The sequence below is a fragment of the Amblyomma maculatum genome, chromosome 1, assembly GCF_055883805.1.
Source record: "Amblyomma maculatum isolate TAMU_Amacu chromosome 1, ASM5588380v1, whole genome shotgun sequence".
Lineage (NCBI taxonomy): Eukaryota > Metazoa > Arthropoda > Arachnida > Ixodida > Ixodidae > Amblyomma > Amblyomma maculatum.
In genome coordinates this window covers 277,017,042-277,039,024 of record NC_139344.1, presented here as the reverse complement: position 1 = coordinate 277,039,024, position 21,983 = coordinate 277,017,042, and the positions used below count along the sequence as shown (strand labels likewise).

Sequence of the window (21,983 nt, the reverse complement as noted above, 5' to 3'; positions counted from 1 at the left end):
GAAAATTGTGCACGCCTCCGAGAGCAGTTTTTTCTCGATGTCGGAAAATCTAGGCAAGTACCGATGTTGAATCACTTATCAGATAACGTAGACGATATTTTGCTACTTTGTGAACGTTATTTCAGCTGGAAAGGGGTAGTATATTTTGCATAGGAACTTTTTAAATCCCAGCCCCCAAATATTCAAGACCCTGTAGATATTATGGCATATAGTTTTAGATTATGCCATCCTATTATGGCATCTTCTTTGGAGTGGTGCCATTTTGCCTAATGAATTGACCTTGACGCTTTCCTTATTTCACAGCGCCCCCCCCCCCCCCCCCCCCTCTTTCTCGCCTTCTCTTTTTTGTTCTTAGCTCTAATTCCATTTTGCTTTTTCTCCGCTTCTCACTTTTAATATACGGAACGTACAATGCTTTAATTTCTGTTAAGGTTTGTGAATTTTTTTTCTACTTTTGCGACACCAGTACCCAAGCTTGCATGTCAATTTTGCATTCACTACCCCTACAGCTGAAAGCTACTGGTAGGCTCACGAGTTTGTTCCCCAACATATACCCTGCTTCACTCTTTCCTGCTTGACATCTGGAACTATAGCTTTTAAGGCTATCAAGAGATGTTTGAAGTTTTCTACATGGCTCCAACATGCTGCACCAATAACCCCTGTTCACTCTCGCTTCTGTTATGCCTTGTTCGCGGGAAACCTGATTTAGCCTCAAATAGGAGGACATAGCACCTTGAGCTATCCTGCAACATTTCCTTCCGGATTTATAACTTGGCAGCGATTCACATATTGAATCAGTTAAGCCCGGCCACCTTACGGCAGATGGGAGAAATTTTGTAAACACATAAACCGCACAGTTAAGAGCGTCAGTACCAATTGGTTCCCTTCTGCAGAAGCCGAGCCAAAAGAAGCTGTTTCGGCGGGTGCTCGAGGGTGTCCGTCCATGTGTATATATGTCGTCTGTCTGCACGCCAGTTATTAAACCACTTCTGTCCTTTAAGGACACTAGATACAATATTTAAGAGTCGTTACTTAGTTGAAATTGTTGAGTTCTTTCTGACTTTGTCATTACGTCACATTGTATTCAAGGAGCTATTCGTGGATATTTGAAAGGAGTTGTACAATCCTGCAATTTACTGACGCAAGTGCTTCGAGTGATTTTCTCGGTCATGCATCATGCATCAGGATCATGCATGATGCAGTTCCAGGGAAAGTTGTTCTAAAAAAGGCGTAAAATAATGTGACACCCCCTGCAACCAAAGCATTTCTTTTTTAGTGGCGCGTTGGCCTATGTTCGCAAAAGTGTCTTTGGAAGAGAAGGGGTTACTCGTGCGTGGCGGGTCCTTTGTTTCCTATTCAAAACGATTGAAACTATTCAGCATGTTTTCTTGGACACCTGGAGCACTTTTTTTTTTTTTCGTAGGACGTCCCTCTCAAGGTACTTAAGAAGTATCGCCCGCTTGACCACTACGGCATTATATACTTTTCCGATTACAAATGAGGATTGTTTTCCGTACGATCTTGTAGCCATTAGTATACAGAAGAGCAGGATGGCGGTCCGTTACGCAGGTCCTGACGCACGGCCTGTTAGCGACTAATTCAAGGAAGAGTTTGCAAGATATGCTTATATAATCAAGCTTGATAATTCGACACCTGACAGCATCCCTTAATCACAATAGCTTTCACGTCGTATCTGGGGTTTGTACTGTAACTTATTTAACACAATTTTCTAAGTAAATATATTTGAAAATGCTCCAGGCATCTCTATTTCAGTTCCCGGTATCAACTCTCGCACTCGTTTATTATTTGAGACGTTTAGCAGGGCGAGAACGTTTCTGCGTAGACGCACATGTTTTTTTTTTTTTTTTTTTTTCAACATTCTATCCAAACGGACACTCACGGTGGAGTCCATTTAATTGCGAACTTTCCGATCCCAACGACGAACAACACGTTAAACCAACCAAAGCTGAGCTTGCTCTGCGACGCACTGGATTTCTCCCCTGGCGGAGAAACGCAACGCTACGTGTAACTCAAAACAAAAAGGAAGAAAGAAATTGCTGACATGGTGAGGCCGTATATCTCTACACCTTCCGCCCGCGTCGGAGTGGAAGGGCGAAATTCGCTCGTGGAAACAAAGCAGGGGAGTGAAAAACCTCGAAGAGGGGAAGCAGATAGAGAAGCTGGTCGAAATAGATTGACTGCAATGCCTGTAACTCCGCTATTAATAAGCGTTTTCGATAAATTTGCTACCGTGTGTAGCGGGGGCGATGCCTCCACTGACAGGAGTAAAAAATATTCTCGATAGGAGGTGGATCAGATGCCTTCCAAGTGTGAATACTAATTTCGAGCAGCATGTCTAAATAGAAACCGTGGGCAATGATTTTGTCGTTTTCCGTGTATTGTTTGCTTGCGGCAATTAACTGCGTCCTGTATGTTGGTTAGTGGTAGATTGAAAGTAAGCAGGAAATGGAAGGCAGCCGCGACACAGCTCTTTTCATCCCATTCTATTCGATTCTTGCAGTCCTCACATTTGTGTGGCTAACTCCAGCGAGAAACAGCGATTGCACATAGCAATCAAACTTGTGAAATTATCAAAAGGGAACAAGACTCGAATAAAATCATCATATCCGTCACCTCCGTGCACTTCGTGGATAACAAACTGTTACACTGCCATACACGCGCACTGTAATGAGGCCTGCAAGTAGAGTCAGGTAGAACGAGAGGAAGAAGGTGATTACACAGTATGAAATAGCACTGAACAAGAGCAGAGGGGGAGCCTCAGTTCGTAAGCCAAGGAAACGTCCTACGAGTGACTTGCCTTCGCCTGGGCAGCGTGATCATCACTGGCAGGGTTTCATTACGCTTTAGCTTCCGAAGAAGACAAGTGAGGGGAAAGGGAGGAAGGGAATGAGAGAGGGGAAAGAGGAGCAGGGCAAGGACTGAAAGAGTGTTTCCTTGGGTAGTAATTTGTATTAATCTGGAAGCAGCGATCCCGACACCTGAAAAAGAAAAACATTTATACAAGGGGATTTGCCTTCGCCTGGGTAACATGATCACCCCTGGTAGGATTTAAATGTGCTTTTTTTTTTCGAAGAAGAAAAGCGAGGGAAAGGGGGAGAGGAGCCGGACAAGGAGTGAAAGCTTGTTTTCTTGTTTCCTTGGGCATGAATTTTTATGAAAGCAAACCGGGGGTGTCGTCACCTGAAAAAGGAAGTAGTTTATTTCCTTTCTGCCTCCGTTCTTCCCACGGATTTCTTCTTCGGAAGCAAAAGCGTATTTAAGCCCTGTCAGTGATGATCGCGCTGCCCTGGCGAAGACAAATACAGCCCTTTGTCGAAACATTGGCTTGACTTGCGAACTGAGGCTCCCTCTCTTCCCTTGTTCTGTTCTCTTTCATATATGCTGCAAGCAGAGCCAGTCACGTGCAATAGCCAAAGCGCTTGAAGTACATCGGTTATTGTCACATGTGTATTCACATAAGCGGTCCAGATAAGAATTGCGCTGTCGTAGTCCAGCAATCATTGTCATCAAGGAATCATTTCGACACTTTGTAATTTTTGGCGCTGGAAAACTGGCGCTATGAAAATTAGCGACTCTTCCATCTCTTCAGCGCGTCCAGCACTCCTACGATATGTTTTTGCAGCAGAAAGCTGCCATCAACGTGCCAGCAAACTCCGAATGCAACGGAGCACGCTACCAGGTTTCCCTGCGTGCCAATTCTTCTTACATAATTAGCAACGCAACTGCAGGGGGGCGTACACATGTCACATATCACAGAAATGTCACATGTCCGCATTTCTTGGCAATCACTTTTAAGTGTGAAGCAAATGTATAATATTGTAAGATTATATTACGAGCATACTGATGGGAATGGTCTAATCATGCGATGCGCGGTAAAATCTCGTTTTTATACTACGAGTAGTTAAACCTGCCAAAGAAAAGCCATGAGGTGTGTTTTTGATTATCAATAGGATAAAAATAAAAGCGCGCCCTGAGGGGTGATATGCGGGTGTGTCAGTTTTTAGGATGTCACCTTATCATATGCGAAAAAAGTCGTTCATAAAGAACTTACGGATGAACAAACGTGCTTTTCCGGAATTTCTGGGTAGGTGTACAATCTTGAAAATGGTTAAGTAGTAAACGAAGTATAATAGTGAGAGACGGGCTAGTTGGTGGCTAGTATTGGAATGCATCATGGAACCGCGCAAAAAACAAGCGCGCTTTTTCCGCGCTTTGTCCCGTCGCTTTCTTCTCTGTCCCTTGTTTTTTGCGCGGTTCCATGATGCATTCCAGTAAACGAAGCTTACGCCTAGTGGGGCGGGCGGGCGTTTGTGCGCGCGTGCGGCTGTGTTTTCATCCTACGTACGCGTGTTCCCCCTCACGGTCTGGAAATAACATTTGCACACCGGATGTTGGCACAACATGTGCAACAGCAAAATCGCATTGGCTGCACCTTTTCTTTTGTTGGGCATTTTCTTATAGGCTTTTCTACTCCTTATTCGAAAACTTTGCCCCGTAGAAATGAAGCATAATTCGGGTCCTGAAATGCTTAAAGGGCAGATCCGTGGGCTCCTTTAAGTGACCCTATTCAAACTTCAAATAAAAATCCTGCTGTAGGTTCGCTCTCTCTCCTGCCTACTTTCACCATGTTGGCAGTCGTGCGACATATTTCACTCCAGCGAAAACCGACTCGCCAGACCCCCGTCCTAAGTTTAGGCCATTCCCACGGGCAATGCTGCTTTTAGAAGTCACCAACATTACTTGAACGCTAATGCCCGCTCCCCTAATAAAGTGTTGAGGGTTGTATCAGGCGTTTTATAATAGCACTCATAGTTTTCAGTACTATTCGCCGCCCCTTACAACGAACAGAGTTTGGTTCTTGTGCAACCCAAACCAGAATTAATCTATTATCTTTCAACAGTGTCCTCAGCTTCTGACAGGAAACGCTGAGTGATCCTAACGTCAAGTTGAGCGCCCGAGCACCACTCCACCTTTCCTGCGCAGCCGGCTTCAGGGCCGGCCCGCTTTTTGCGGTGATTCACAGCTGGCGCCTGCGGCTGAAATGCGCTGCTGCATCCGGTAATGTTTGAGCTGTGCTAGCAGGTACAGCGATTTCGGAGCATGTGCCCAGCGTGCGCAAACGAAGCGGATACACCCGCCGCCAGCCCACACAGGAGTGGTTCGCAAGGCGGCTTGCACGCCTCCCTCGGCGTGCGGCACGCCTCAGAACGTGTGAAACAAGTCGTTAGTTTTGCACAGCGTCCACCTCGGCTGCTGCGGCGCGAGGCATCGCTTCCACGACGGCTTTAATGCAGAAAAGCATTACTTGCAAACCAAGTTTCAGCTTCGCCATTGTTGCATCCGAGCTGCGGAGCTCACCCGGGTAAATAAATATTTATGTAGAAGCTCACCTGGATCGCAATAGAGAGCACCCGTCTCTTTATCACCTAGGTAGCTCAGTTAGGAGCTGCGATTGGACAAAGCATGTAAAACAAAAGAAGAGAAGAACGAAGCCAAGGCGAAGTATCCCGTCACTACGCTGCTACAGAACAGCAGTGACCGATTTTCGCGTAGCGTTGCGACGGTTGTGAAGAAACAAGCGAGTGTTCCTTTGTCGACTGACCTCCCTGCACACTACAGTGACGTCGTTCTCTGTACTGTCAAGGCATTAAGCTGGACTACTTGGTGCGTCCTCTTTAATTAAAAAGACTAGTGCTTGGGACCACTAGTCTTTTTAATTAAAGAGGACGCACCAAATAGTCCAGCTTTATGCCTTGACAGTACAGAGAACGACGTCACTGTAGTGTGCAGGGAGGTCAGTCGACAAAGGAACACTCGCTTGTTTCTTGACTGCATTTGACTGCGTATACCACAGCAGATTGTGGCAAGCTCTCCAAGAGATGGGAGTTCCAATTCACCTCATCTGTCTCCTCAGGAACCTGTATGAAGGGCAAGAGGCCACAGTCAGAACTGGGCATGGTCTTGCTGATTGGTTTCCGATTGAGAAAGGAGTGAGGCAAGGCTGCATACTGTCGCCCTGCCTATTTAACCTATATGCAGAGTGCATCATGAGGAAGGCTGGTCTGGACGAGTCTTCAGCTGGAGTGAAGATTGCTGGAAAACGTATCAACAACCTTAGATATGCGGATGATACCACTTTAATGGCAGAAAGTGAAGCGGAACTCAAGAGACTTCTGATGCGCGCGTACAAGAAGAGAGTGAGAAGTTTGGGCTTAAACTGAACATTAAAAAGACAAAGATCATGGCGTCTTGCCCTATCAAGTCCTGGAGCATCAAGGGACAAGAAGTGGAAGCTGTGACGGATTTTCTCTTCTTGGGCTCCAAGATTACCTCGGAAGGAGACTGCAGCCATGAAATTAGGAGACGCCTGCTTCTGGGAAAGAGAGCAATGGTTAGCCTTGACCGCCTAGTAAAGAGCAGAGACATTAGTCTGCCAACCAAGATCCGTATAACTCGTGCTATGGTCTTTCCAGTTGTGATGTATGGATGCGAGAGTTGGACTGTGAAAAAGGCTGACCGCCGAAGAATTGACGCGTTTGAATTGTGGTGCTGGCGAAGACTCTTGAGAGTTCCTTGGACTGCCAGAAGATCAAATCAGTCAATATTGTCGACCATAAACCCTGACTGCTCATTGGAGGGTCAAATTCTAAAGTTAAAGCTGAGCTACTTTGGTCATCTGATGAGAAGAGAGGAGTCGCTGGAGAAAGATTTGATGTTGGGAAAGGTTGAGGGTCACTGGAGAAGGGGTAGGCAGCGAACGCGATGGTTAGATGGCATCCTCGAGGCACTGCAGATGAAATTATGTGATGTTAGGAAGATAGTGAGAGACCGGAAAGCGTGGCGTGACATGGTCAATAGGGTCACGAAGAGTCGGACACGACTGAACGAGTGAACTGAACTGAGTGCTTGGGACAATGACAGACGTAGAAAAAGACAGGACGAGCTCGTCTTTTTAATTAATTGCTCTGTACAACACGAGGAGACTTGAAACTGTGCCTTGTGCTCACAGGATTACGAGACTTTAAAGATACTGCTCTGTTTTCTCTAAATAGACTGGCCTGTTTTGTTTGATTTTTTCTCTCGCAAAATATTTTATTGTACTTACCTGTACGAAGAATTTATTTTACCTTTGTACAGAATGCGTCCCTATATGATGGATCGAGAAGTTGGAATGCCGTGTTGCAGGAAGAAAACATTATTTCCGCTTTGCCCCGGACATCTGAGGAGCGTGACCACCTTCCCACATTAGGGGCCCTGACTACGTGGCGACCAGCGCTTCCTCGAGTATGCATGGGCAAACATTGCGTAACTAAAAATTATCTTGCGTCATTGTGCCTGTTTGTGACTAAGTTTATGTTTTTGTACAACTACTGCCATCTTTAATGCATTTTGCACCCAAGGTTACACCCTAATGGAGACAAAATTGAAATAAACGAATGTTTTTGGTTGTGTTCGATGACTCCCTAGGCCTTACTCATACGTATGTGCAACCTGTATTCCCTTTCCCTTTTACATGTCCGTCCACCATGTCGTCCTCAAAAGGGAAATAATAGCACACGAACGACGAAAGGACAGGTGAAAGGACACATGCAAGCGCTATTATTTCTTTATGAACTCCCAAAATGCTCAAACTTATACTCTGCTTAACTGTTCCCATGGCGTAGCAGGCAGCAAACAGGGCGCTATTCTATGCAGGATATCTCATAGTGGTGCTAAGCTGAGGCATAAGTTTCCGTGTTTCACTTATCCAAAGTTTGCTTCACGGCCTAATTAAGCGGCCTGCTGAGACGCATACTAGAAGCTCGGCGACAGCAAGATACTTATTGACGTAGGACCCGTCATGTAGCACCTTCCAATCGGGTCCTTTACCACAACGTCATTCTCCGATCAATCGGTAAAATTTTAGCAGCAGTAACAAAGTTGCAGATCAGTTATGTAACTGTCACAGAAACCAGCCGCACATTCCGCTTTCATCCTGGCGTTCGATCAGTGACTGGCCCGTTTGTATGCACTGCAGAGTGCCGACGACAGACATAGCTAGGGCTGCTCTCATGGACCCAATTCGTCGGTTGGAACCAGGGGACTGGCTTCAGCACAAGCCCTCACCTTCGACAGGCACAGAGTTCCTATGAAAGGAAACACGTAAGTAGTTCCCACCTAAGAGCCAGGTTTACCTCATTTTCTCAAGAGACCTAGAAAAACTCGGGGTAATTTTTTTCCTGAGGAAAGACATGCATGTTAAAAACAGTTCGGTTTTCATTTATAGTTGGGGAGTAATAGTAGGCTACGTGAGCATCGTGTGCTTTCTTCGACAGTGCTCTGACCTCTACATTGCACTGTGCTGAGAAGTCCTGTGCAACACCGTCCGCGCTGTCGCATTGGTAATCCTGCAGTACTAACAGGAAGCAAGCTGATCGATATAGTTTTATTCAGCTTTTTATTTCGACTACACTCGTGAGCACCTACAGGGCAGACCAAAGCGGAAAAGTACAAAACAAATATGCAAAAATTGATACATATAAAGGATATAGTTTTCGGTAAAATGACATACACACGGCACACTCAAGCTACCCTTTAGCAACTACAGATATGCATGGGACATCCGATGGACGTACAATCTTAATATTTGATATCCGTGGTATGCCCTCAATGGGTGATTCCGGAGCTTTATTGAACATCTTGAGCTGATCATGGCAGTGTATTTCTGGGAGCTCCCGCTCTTGTTGTAGAGAAGGCATCTTTCCAAAATAATGAGCAAGGAAACTTCAAAATTTCAATGATAGGAAAATGGAGACTAAAAAAACTGGGCCCTGGGATCAAATACAGTGCTTTGGACGATTTTAGAGACATTACACCAATATAGGAAGTGACCTAACGCAGTCCGTACGCGTTTTCTCGTTCAACAAGAATGGAGTGAGTATAGACAGGTGGAACATGTTTGTCATGCCCAAGATGCCAACTTGCCTTATGAAATCACCATAACTGAGGTCATTTCAATACTGGCATGAACGAAAAGAAAATAGAAGAGAAATTAAGAAAAAAATTTGTTAACATACGTGAGCCTCTAAATAACTCTTAAGACGCCTTTATAAATGCCTACTAAATAATCGCAGACAGCTTTCGGTGGCTCTGCAGCACAATGAAGACAGTAAAATCAAGGAAATTGCGTTTGTTCTACCACCGCAGCTCAGACGCGGCCCTCCAGGCCCGGCCCTTGGATGCCTAGGTCGCGTCAGTCGAGGAAAGATGTCCATCTAGCACGGAACCGTCTGCGCTTTTCACGAAATAAAGTTTTCCCATCCATCCCACCGTATCTACCTTGTGCCCTTTACACGAACAGCCCACTCTCCAAAGCACGGGTGCAAAGGCTTCCCCTTTCCTGATTCGCCTTAGAGTAATCGAAATCTGTCCGTCAGAATGAGACGAATGCCTCTCAAAGCCCCTTTAGCTAATCACGTATAGAATGACGTCGTACTCAATCCTCTTGTAGCTGCTAGCGTGACATTGTGGGGCTTGCCGACTTGCAAGGGGACTAATTAAAGATTAAGCGGGTTAACTGTATGTCATGACCGCAGGTCGGCACCGTAGTCTGGAGGGCCGTCTCTGAGTATTCGCCGCTTCATCCTTGAGTTGCATGTTACTATAGACGCTGTCGCATGCACACAGGAAGATAAAGGTGTACAAAGGCAATGCCAAGAGAATATTTGGATTCAGCAGCAAACAGTAAATCTTCAACATACTACTTCGACATTTCTCATAATATGGCACTCCTAAACAACACTTTCGCGCAGCATATACACCCGCAAATAGTTACAGAATAATCAAGAGGTTCAAAACACTTCCAGCCTTGGTACAAAACAGGCAAGTTACAACTGCGACAGAAATATATGTTGTTATCTTTACTTTCACATGAATATCATGGAATCAACTTTCTGCTCATTCATTTGCAATATTTTGCAGATGCATAGAAATGAGAACTCATATAATGCCAGTTTGCGGATAGATGAAGATATATCTTTTACATGTAAGTGTTCAATGAGCATCTGCGCAAGCTGGTGTTGGGATGTGCGCCGGACGTTTCATGGATATCCGTAGCTGCATGGCATTGTATAAATTCGTCAAAACATTTCCAAGAAGCAAAATAAAAGGCATATTAATAGTGCAAAATAACAGTTCTTTTTTTCACACGTGGACAAAAAGCTTAATAGTAATAAAAAAGCACATTAATGTTTAAAGCATATAATACTCACGCGAAACAATACGTTCTGCGCACAACAAAAAAATGCAAGTAAATGCTTGTAGCGACCAACTTTTCTGTCGTATAAGACGCATTTACATCCTTCTCCACTTAAAGGAGAACGGATAATCAAAGCTATTGCCTTTGTAGAAGCACGAAATATCAAATTCAGCACAGACAGGCCATTCCTTACGCCTATTTCAGAACTGCAGCTTATCTTATGCTGACGTAGTTGGCCAGTACACAATTGTCACTCTTGTAAAGTCATCCCCGGAATCTTAAATGCTTAAGGATAAAGTGCACAAGCTTTTTTATATTAAAATGTTTGTAAAGCCTATTCTGTGTAATGAGTCTATTAGTTCTTTATCATATTCTCAGTATTCGAGAAAATAGAGTAGCTTGTGACCTTCTTCGAATGTGACGATGTTTAACGTTTTTCTTGGACTAATGGGCTCAGCGATTGCGCTAAATACAGAATTAACGTATGCATCATATTCACCCAAGGTTGACTTTCTTAAGATGTGCTGTAGCTTCAGTTAAATGTTAGTTGAAAACCTGTCCGGTTAGATTTTTAACCAAAAATCTACGAGTCCACTACCGAGCCGAGGCGGTTCGCCAGTGAAAAATGAAAGTGGGCTTTCGCCTACGCATATGTGGCGATGTCAGCCTACATGTGCGAATTTTTCAATGCCGTTTAATCTAAACGACCATTCAAGGAGGTGTAAAAATTCTTAATTGTATGCCAATTTCTTTCTCTTTTTTTTTCGGAAAAGAGGGAATTGTGGTTGGTGCGTCTTATATGCCAGAAAAAATGGAAGCTAAACAGTACGAGTAATATTAAGAGCAGTCACAATTGATATGCTTACGTTTTCGAGTGTATATAATAGATGCCTAGAAAACGTTAGGGTTAGGCGCGTACACGTTAAAGGATGGCTTCTCAGTGGAGGAAGTGTCCATCACTTTAAGCGCCATACTAGAATTGTGCTATGTAGCGGCTGCTCATAGTCAGGAGGACTATGAAATATGCAGCGAAAGAAAGAATTCCTTCGAAGCACTGACAAATACACAGGTATGGGTATACAAACACATTAGCACATTCAAAGCAGAGACATCACTTAAGCAGGAGACGCGCACAGGTGTACTATAATCAGCGGGCCCGCGATAAGGACCCGCGACAACGCAGCTGACATGATCATTTCAAGGCAGGCTAGATATTGAAATAACGGTGCGATATATTTACTAACGTCGTGCAGCACAATTAATACACCAAGCAAGACAACACTCCACTGAACAAAGTGGGAAGCCTAGTGCTTTTCAACCGATCACGGGCTTACTTGGAACGCTAGGAAGGTCTGCTTGCCGCAGGAGGATGAACTCAGTAATTGAACAAAACTGTTTCTGGGGCTAATATGTGAAGTTTGCTCATTTTGGCGAAGCCTGAAGCGCAAAAAAAAAAAAAAAAGGACGTGTCTCTCTCACCTCCCTGTCTTTTTTTTTTTTTTTATTGTGCGCTTCAGGCTTCGCCAAAATAAGCATCAGCAATTCAGATCAATTGCATATGGTGCAAAATTGTCTAAAATTTTATTTTTATTTCTCTATGTTGTTAGTAGTTGCTAGCAGTCAGAATCTTTTGTTATGTTGTCGACACTTGTTAAGAATTCCGCTTGTATTCGCACTACTGCAATGTCTACTTATTAACACAGGAAACCCGCAATACCTGGCATTACTTCAGGCAGTGTCATGGGAAGATGACAGCTTCAACTTTCTCTTTATTTCATTGCAAAATAGTTGATCTACGTGCTAGAAACGTCAACAGTGCCGACTCAGCGAATGTACACATGAATGAGTAAAGGGTAGCGGTGGATAGCAACACAGCAATCGCCTCGCGCTGAATAATAAATGGTTCGGTTGCGAGATTGCAACTGCTTGAGGTGTAGGAAAGCTGGTAACTACGCGGCGGTTACTGACGGCAGTAGGAAACTGTTGGCTATCTGACCACAAGAGAAGCAGCGACGAATAGGGCTCCTGACAGAATGAAAAGCTAGGACAGAATCACGGAAAAACCACAAGTGACCCTGCCATGCAATTTGCTCGTTGACTTGAGACTCGCTCTGATCCTGAACATCCCGACTTCTATGCGCGGGATTCGAAGCAACGGCCAGAGTGGACGGAGTGATTAATGAGGCGGCCTGCATGAGGGTTGACCAGGTGTGTTTACAAGGTGCCCTCACGAGAAAGCCGCCGTGTGTAAATTTCATTCATTAGACTACTTAGTACTCTTTGTGCAGGTACTTTGGTATGAATTATTTCGCCGTGCTTTTTTAAAATTTTCTTCTAGTAAAGATTTTTTTTTATTTCATAGGCCATCTAACCGTTTGGGGATATGCAAAGATTGAAGCCGAACAAGCATGGTGATCCTTTCTTTTTTGTCATGACTCTTGAGTGCTTAATAACATTTACGAAGGTGACCAAAAGTTTAACGAGTTTCGCGAATGCGTGGCGCAAGCTTACTGCATTTTTGCATGCCGGGTAAATGATACGCTTGCGTCTTCGTTCGGCAATTCTAAAGAGCTTGCAAAGAACAAATACTGTCCCTTTAACAGGCCGCTCGTCTAGGGCAACAACCTCCGTCACTTGCCACAGTCGAACTGCATGCACCTTCTGTACTTGGTCTAGGCTCGTTAGATGTCGCGTTTGCGAAATACTACTTTCGCAACTTAGCCACGGCGGTGAAAATGGCAATACGAGCGTCATCTCTCGGCCAAAAACTCTGTGTGGCGGATTCCTGGCTGCACGCAGAAGGACTGCGGTTGCGAGTTCATGTACGTTACTTCAAGCATGGCAAAGACGGCCCTTGTCTGTGCAAAGAGGTCGTTGTAGGGATCCGTGCTACATCATCATGGTGCTGGCCTCTGGGCCCTTAATGGCACCGCGTTCATCTCTACGGACTGGAACGTGTTTTGGGGTAACTTGATGCGGGACACTCATCGTGTAAGACCGCAACAGATCTCGCAGCTCGCGACAACCAAAGCAGCGCTTTGCGTTTCACATCAATCTACACTGCCAACGTCTCGAGATTCTCAATGGCAAACGTGTTATCGCATTACAGTCAGGACCTTGTTGTCGTTGCTTTTTTTTTTTCTTCGTTTTTTAGAGACGTTGCGCCTGAACGCAATTTAGTGCGCGGCCACCAGCGGCGCGCACTGTAGCTGGACACATCAGTGGATCTACATTGCCATCGACAGTGTACCGAAGTACTGCTTCGTATGTCTTTGCTTTGCCGCGTCGTGCCATGCTTAGCAAAGTACTGAACGGGTGTTATTAGTATTAGGATGAAGGAGGCCTAATTTAGGTCTTTAGTGCGACTCTGTCAGAGAGCACGCGAAGAAACCTGCTACCGAGATGAATTTACGTGTAGTTCAGGGAAGTTTTTTTTCAATAGTGCTTCCGAAAAGCTAAAATCATGAAGCATGATGACCACGACAGCTTGTGACGACTCTGTGCGCGCCCGAACGGTTGTTATCTCAAAGCGCTAACGTTGCCATTTCCGCAAGTGCGAATATTTCATTGTGTTCCCATTGCCGTGTAGTGTGTATGGTTCGTTGGTCGCGTTGTTATCAGCTTCCCCCATTTCAAGGTTACTTTAATGCCGCACCAACGGTTGCCTGCTGTGAGTACTTAAAATGAGCTACACAATGTAAATCCGGTCTAAGCCGTAGTCACTGTATTACTTCCGAAAAAAAAAAATATAGAGTAACCGAAGTAATAGCGAGACGCAGACAAGTGGCACAACTCAACAAAATCAGCACATCCAGCAAGGACAGACACAGAACGGACAATATACGAAATTCACAATAGAGGTATGGAGAGGGGATATATAAAAATTCAGAGGCCCCTTCTCTTTTTTTTTCATTTTTATGAAAACAGAAAACATGCGACACACAGAGCAGGAACTTGTGTGACACGATGCGCACAACAACAAACAGCAAATAGGGAATCAGGATTTAAACCGTCGACGTCTAATTCACGCGACACGCAATATCTGCAAGTGCCAAAACAATAAGGAACCGTATTTTTTGGAACGATCTGCTCATCGCTTTCAACGATGGTAAGAAGGATTACCAAAAGTTATTTGATATAATAAAAAAAGAGCTTCAAACTGATCACTTCACGCGTGCGTGGTTAGGATGGGTTTCGCATTGGAAGGGACACTATTTTGACGCCTCGTCTCGAAACCTTGGGACCTCGCATCTCGACGAGCCAGAGCTCTGGCTTCAGAGTTCTGCCTCGCCTGTTCCAGCTTATCTGTTTTCTGATTTTTAAACGTTTTTTTTTTTTTTTCAGGGTAAAGCTCAATTCGCAATAAGCAATCGATGTTGGAGGTACAGCACTAATGCTACATAGTACTGCTTATCTTCACTGTGAATTGGTCCTTCAAAATAAAATAATAAGGGCTGGTATTCAACATAGCCTCGGCACTTTCAACTTTGGTGTCGTGAACGTAATGGCAAGCAACATGGAATATTGAGTTTAACGTCCCAAAGCGACATTGCCGATGGGGGACGCCGTAGTGGAGGGCTGCGGAAATTTCGACCACCCGGGGATCTTTAACGTGCGCTGGCATCGCACAGTACACGGGCGCCTCTGCGTTTCGCCTCCATCGAAACGCGGCCGCTGTATAGCCTGCGTCATCGGACTCAGCAATCGGGCGCCTTAACCGCTGAGCCACTACGGCGGGTCGTGAGTGATGCGGCCGTTGTGACGCATGAGGTGACCGATAAGCAGCCTGCCTGTACTGAGGGCATGCTTGAGAATATAAGTATAGTTAAAGGCACTCGAGGTGACATTCGATATTCTGTTGAGTTATCAAGTCTACCAAGAAATATTAAACAAAATAGACTGCAGAGTCTGCAGACGTTCACATCCTTAGTTATTTAACTAATTTTAATGTGCTATGAGATTCATGCATAGATTTCATTCAGTAACAAATGCGACAGCACGTCTCCCAGGAAGATAGGCAAATGGATCCTGCTTTTTTTTTTTTTTTTTTCCCCTTGTACAAGCTTCTTGCTTCCAGGTGCCTTTATCAAATGTATACAGAGGCTTGCTTCTGAGTTCCACAACGTAGATGGTTTCGCATCATCTGCGATCCTACCCTTCGGAGGCGGGAAGAACTCGCACCCTCAACCCTGCAATCGTAGGTAGGGCTGCCAGATGTCCTAGGCAGGAGAGCCGAGAGACTTAGAAGCAAACCCTGCGGGCTGAAAGCTTCAATGCTGGTAGTTTTTCTTAGAAGCGGCTACACCTCTGCGACCTTGATTTCCTGCCGTACTGATACAATTTAGAAACATTTTTAATCGTTATTTAGACAACCAAATTCACAGCTCGAAGGTAGCTAAAACGCCCGACACTGTCTCATGAAATCATTCATTCATTAACTTAATGAGAAGTATATAGGAGCTGCTGTTTCCAATTCTCTGGCAATGACAATCGGCATTCATTGAAGCAAATGCTACTCTTATTTCGCTCAGATTCCTTACCCAAGCCACTCTGATAGCGCAGGCGACATAGCAAGCAAAAATAAAAAGAGAACAAGGCTGCGGAGCGCGGGAATCACCACATGTTGGCGCTAGGCGCACATTGCGGCCACGTATGTACGAGCTGTTCAATTCTAGTCTTGCTTTGATCGATCTGAACGTGAGCCTCTGCTCTTTCATCATGTATGAAAATTCCACAGATCCTCTTCAAGAAGTAGGGAGTGGCCCCAAATGTACGAGTAACGCAGGTGTGCCAACCTTTACAAGCGAACACCGCGGCGCGAGCAGTGCCTGGTGGAGCCAAGGGGGCTCGGGCGCGTCATTCGGCGCTGGCAGTCACCAATGGGCCTCACCCGAGAATGACACGCTCACGAGCGACAGGGGGAAGCCAGAGAGACACTCACCGACGAGATCCCGTGCGCAGCACTGCCCCGAGCAAACAGGCACTGCCGCACAGCTGTGCGCTCGCCGATAAACGTCCGCGCTGCTTTGAAGAGCAAAGGCTCTCGTTGCATAGACACAACAGCTGCTTGCTACTCCGCCCGCGCACGCCTGCTGCAGAAGTGGCTGCGCGCGAGAGCGGTTCGCGCCGGCTCTTTCGCGCACACTATCGGCCCATAGGCGCGGCGCCAATCGACAGAGGCGAGCTGAGAATCTCGGGCGACGACGATCGGCCCTGCGTCATCCGGCCGCCGTCCGCGGGCAGGGTTTGGCTTTCGGGCGACGCTACGCTGTCGGTCCCGCTGCGGAGGTCGTCAGCCAACACGTCGGCGTACGAGGGCGGCTCGAAGAACGGGGCTCGCGGCGCGCACTTTCCGGCGGGGCTCTCGCTTGAGGCAGGATGCTCGGCATCGGAGGAAGCATCTGACACAGGAGGTAGGAGCTCGCCGACGCGTCCCTTCCACGGCTCGGTGGCAGTCGTTCGCTGCAGGCGGTCTGCCATCGGCCACAGGGCGCTGTCCAGTCGGGGCTGCAGCCTGTAGTGCCGTCCGGGAGGCCAATCCTGCTCACACGACGGCTCGCTGAGCCTGCGCCCGCTGGAGTCGTCATTGTGCAAAGCAAAGCGGCCCTCGCCGATCGGGGTAACCACGCAATACGGGGGCAGGCTGTAGCGTCGCACCATTGGCAGTGCGGTTGGCTCGGCGAGGGGCGAAGCTTCACCAGCCTCCATCGTGTGTGGCGAGGCGACTGCATCGTAGGCCGGCGGCCTCCTCCGCCTCCAGGAGCACAGGCGCTTCACGAGGCAGTCGACAAGCAGCGCGGCCGCGACGATAGTCACGAGGCCGACTGCGATCAGTACCACTGCCAGGATTCTGTTGTATGTGGAGAACAGGGCCAGTCCACTACTCACAAAAGTCACGCCAATCATGAAGATCGCTCCGTACGTCAGTTCGGCTTGTGAAGCGGCCTCGATCTTCATGGAACGAAGAAGTCGCTAGTGGCGCTGCTCAGAGAATTTCCCAGTGCCGTCCCTGCAAAGACAAGTCGTCATCAGCACCGGTCAACACAAGGCTGGGGATGTGACTTAGCCGGTAGATAACGCACTTTTCTTTGAAACCCATCTCTACGGCCTAATTTCTCAGGAATGGGCATCACCCGCTCACTGAGGTTGCACTGAGGTTATACAATCTCCATGGTAAATGGTGGCTCTCGTGTATGGCGCTGACGAGGAGCACGCGGCCGCCTTCGGCTAGCATATGGCAGTCGCCCTTTGTGTCAGCCTCAGTCAACATTCGAGCAACGTTATCATTCCAAGGGTCGCCTCGGGTTTCCAACGGTTGTGCAGCGCCGAATCGGTCAAGTGAAACTTGTTTGCTGAGTGCGATCAAGTGGAAAGACATGCAGCGTGACGAGCCTGCGCTAGGCTGAGTTTCTAATGAGCCGTCGCTTCCTAATGAGGCGTTGCCTGAAAGTATGTGAGTGCATAACGCCTCCTCAGTAGCGGTGTCGCGGAATAGCCAGCGCTTACCTGAAAAAAGAAAAATCTGCTCATCGTAAATGGCCAAGGACAGCCCTAGCTAAAGCTGCAGAAGGCAGATAATTCCAGCGTCCTAAACACTTGTAAGCAAGTGCCGACAAAGAAAGGTGCGCATCTTACCTTACATGGAAATTCTGAACAATCACAGGTACCATAAAACGCCGTCATCAATACGATATCGCAACAACCAGTGCTGAAAGTGCAGACTCACCTCGAAACTGGGTTTGTGCAAGGATGCGTGAACGATACACTTCGGGCTGTTTTAAGCTCTCAGACACGGGGTCAAAACAGCTAGTGCTTCGGGCTAAGACGACATACTACTAAAGCCATTAACATAAACTCCGCCAACAGCAACAACACTCGCACTGTAGTCTGCAGCTGCCGCATTAGACCAGCTCCTAGAGACAGCTAGGCTTCAGCTGAACGGTACTGCGGCAACGACACAACGTGGCTTATCGCGGGACCCGGCCTGAAAACGATTGGTGTTCTGCACGACTACTGTTGGTGATAGACGAGCCCAGGTTCATCTCACTCGCACCACCTGACGTAACGAGCAAGCGCCCACTCCCGCATCCTCGGTTGTCGTGCACCGGCCGGAGCTGGTTCGGGCCCTTTGCTCGAGGTCCCGTCAGACACGAGCGCAAGCGGTCTCTTCTTCCGGCAACAAATCAACATGACGAACGCATGCTATGCTGCACCACACGCCCGGCCCCAAGGTGGCTTCAGCACGTGCGCGTCTCTTGCGAACCATACGCTGTTGTTCACGCACGTCACGAGCCTGGTAGCACACCCGCATCGCTGCCAGGGCCGCTGTGCATTGTTAGGTAACATGTCGGCACCGGCTTGGCTGCTCTGCAATGCGAGGACAACTATGACGTGGCGTAGAGCGTCCGTTTGCACGAGCTTGCAGAGTTGACGCCGTCACAGGATGCGCCAGCCACTATTGCATATGCCACCCCTGCTGAGGACAAGGGCAGTGAACGCGACCTTTATTGAAGCGCCGCTTCGCTCCCAGTCCCGTACATAGCAAAAATATATACATACAATGATGACAAACTCACTATACATGCTTCGCGCGTCCCCGACAGCGACGGGGGGCTTCTTTCGGCTCACCGCATGCGGTGGTCGCATTGTTCAGGACATGTCGGACGGGGGGCCTCGAATTACGTGTTTCTTGAGCTGCTTCGGCAACAACAGCGTCCGACGCTTTAGGAAGCCAGCAGTACTAATTTGTTTCGTTGTATCAGCTGGAAGCTTTTTCGTGGTACCGTACCTTTACTGCGATCGCCACTGCACATGTTAAAGCTAAAGTTCCCGATTTATTTATTTTTAGGTGTCATTATATCACGTCCAAAACACTGCCACGCGAAGCTTCATCATTTGAATTTCGCATGTATTATCGATGCACTTTATAGGAGAAGGCTGAATAGTACAATTTCTTTTCGCGCCAGCAAGGCCCCTTGTGAAGTTACGGGACCGGGCCAAAACAATTGCATTATACATACTTTGCACTGACATTAGCGAATGGAATCCTGCAATAGGCGTCCACCGCATGTTTATGAGCCACCGGCCCTCGCAGTTTGTGGCGATGTTCGTGATACTGCTTGGTCGCTGCGACGAACAGAGCCAGTGCGAAAGAACCAAGGCACACAGAAATCGACGAATATTGCACGCATTGTGCCAAGTTCGGCCATGACAACCGAAACCTCGGAGTCTGAGGAAAATTTCGCTGTATAATCTGAGGGTTCGAGGAGAGGACATGAGGAGGTGAATGAAGAATTTCCCTGTCGCGTCTCCAGCTGATTCAAGCGTCGAGATTTTGCATCACTCCATGGCTCAGGGAAAACGGCGAGCTGCGGCAGTACGCTGAAGCCGTCGCGGCGGGAACAACGTGCCCCTGCTGCCATATTTGACGGGGAAATGGACGTCTTTCTGTGGGCTCTTTTCTAGCATCCAGAAAGCTCAAACAGCTCAAAAGGAATGAGAATGACTCCTCCATGTAAGAGCACGTCGTGTTCTCATGTTACTGATAAGCTCTTTTCCCGCACGATGTAATTGCGCGGTTATAGCCCTTTTTATGTTTCCATATGCAAAACAGAAGCTTGGGAAGGCTATAAATTCATTTCGTATATAAACGGCAAGAAAACAACCAGGACAGAGCACTCGTCCCCTGTTTTCATTCTGTTCCGCATGGTTGTTTTCGCGCCGTTTCTACTAAATGGACTTCCATGTATCCTCTGCCCTGTCCTCGGCGCATCCTGTGATTTCGTCGCACTGCCTAGCAGCAAACACGTGCTGAAAGTTGTACACATCGCGAAAGGGCCGCGCAAGAGGAGGTTTTTACAAGCAAAGCACAGAAAGAATTTGGACAAAGCATTTAACACGTCTGTTTATCCGAGTCTGGAATCGTGAGCGGCAGCTAACCAGGTCGACGCAAACATTGCTGCCGTGGCAGCAAGCTTGCTCAAATGACATCACGTGCAAGCTAAGTATAAAAGCGTCATGCATGCCTCCCCCTGCTTCTCTGCGGGTGTCAGATTTTGTTATGCGGTATACTTGACTACGACGACTATTGTACGCCTATGTGCCGTCACGTGACGGCAGATTTGTTATTACTCGTACATTCTGATAGCCGCATCACTTCGCGCAAGTATGCTTTCTATATGCAACTTAATTTTTAACGCGCGTTAAAGGACCCGTTATGCTGAAAATGCAGCGTTGTGGACATTATTAGCGAGATATCATGGGTATGACTCTGGCAGGTGGTATTAGCTAATTGGCGATGGCTGAGAATTGATGGGACGGCGGGTCGTGTTACGCCACGAGACCACGTGACATGGGAGGAGCCGCGAACTCGGGCTTCTTTCTGCTTTTAGATGTGGGCGAGATTTCCACGCAGTAGCCGAACCCATATTGAGCATGCTGGCGCATGGCTGCCACGCAGCTATGCCAGGTGGTCTTTATCATAAATGAGCAACTTACGACTGCTTGAAATATAATATGTGCGAGGAAATAGAGGCACAAATTAAAAGGTTAATGATTAAGAGTAGCAAAGTGCATGCACGTGCACGAGGAGTGCCATCGACGGGAGAAATTAAGCTATCGCGTCGTATACCCTCCCAAGGAGATGTGCTGCGTTCTGTCGTGTTCCACATTTAGAATGCGAGAGAAAAACGAGGAGAACGTGTACAAACTCCATTAGTGCTGGACTTACGTTCACCTCTGTCTAGCGCTCATTATTAGATCACTTAACTCAGGATAATGAACAACGAGGATCTGAACTTTTGCGTACCTTAATGCTGAAATGCCACTGAAATTATTTAGAAGTTACTTGAAATTGTTTTACTATTGCAGTAACTAACCAGTGAATAGATGTGACAGCGTCAGCTGGTTCCAGCGGCTATGACTGGTGAATACTGACACAGCTACTATTGTGAACGTTGAGGGAGCTGCAAAAATTAGCGGGTCATATCACAGGTGCTACGACGTTCAGCGCTACTTTAACCCTTTAGGGACCGCGGAAGAAAAAAACATCTTCACGTTGTGATAGCTGTTAGAAAATACTTCAATAAAGAAAGTTTTTGCATTACTTCGATACTGATGCGTTGTCGGCAAACCTTGTCATGACCACGTGATGTGCTCACAACGTCACCGGCGGGTTATAAAAGGAGTTGCCTGAATAAAGCGTTCGTTCTTGTTGCTTCCTACCTGCGTGACGCTCAATAACAGTGGCGACGAGGAAGCGCGCTGGCGCTAGATAAATTTACCTGCGTAAGAATGAGTGCCGGGCGGCCACCGGAATTCACAGACGCAGAAGGTACGTGGCCTACGTATCGTGTTCGGCTAGAGGCTTACTTCGAAGCCCATAGCATCGCGGAACCAGCGAAGAAGCGAGCGCTGCTTATAGCTTCGCTCACGGACAGTGCGGTGCGAGTGGTGCAGGGGCGGTGTCATCCAAAACAAAAAGTGAATGAGCTGAGTTACGAAGAAGACGTCCGGATATAACATATACCAAAACGCAGGTGAATAAATCGGCTTTCGAAAATAAAAATTATAATGCCTAGCAGTGTACAAAAAATAATGAAATCGAAAGCTAAATGTTTGATTCAAACTTTTTAAAAGTGGGCAATCATTTAAAGAAAAGAAACTAAAAAAAAAAAAATACAAAATATTGACTCTTTCCTAGATGCAAATAGATGAAACGCTCATC

At 46.9% G+C, this 21,983-nt stretch overlaps 1 protein-coding gene across 5 annotated transcripts in view; it reads right to left on the bottom strand.

The window, feature by feature from the left end:
• LOC146206610 (uncharacterized) overlaps window positions 1–21,983 on the bottom strand; it is a 238,893-nt gene that overhangs the window by 171,635 nt on the left and 45,275 nt on the right. For 2 of the 5 annotated variants that reach the window (XR_014704468.1, XR_014704470.1), the window contains exons 3-4: window positions 16,200–17,267; window positions 8,433–10,116 (exon numbers count right to left, since the gene is read on the bottom strand). The gene's annotated coding sequence lies outside the window, so the exon portion shown is untranslated. Of the gene's footprint in view, window positions 1–8,432; window positions 10,117–16,199; window positions 17,268–17,984; window positions 18,591–21,983 lie in introns of those variants that run through there. The other 3 variants (XR_014704471.1, XR_014704469.1, XM_084591371.1) reach the window with 3 other exon arrangements.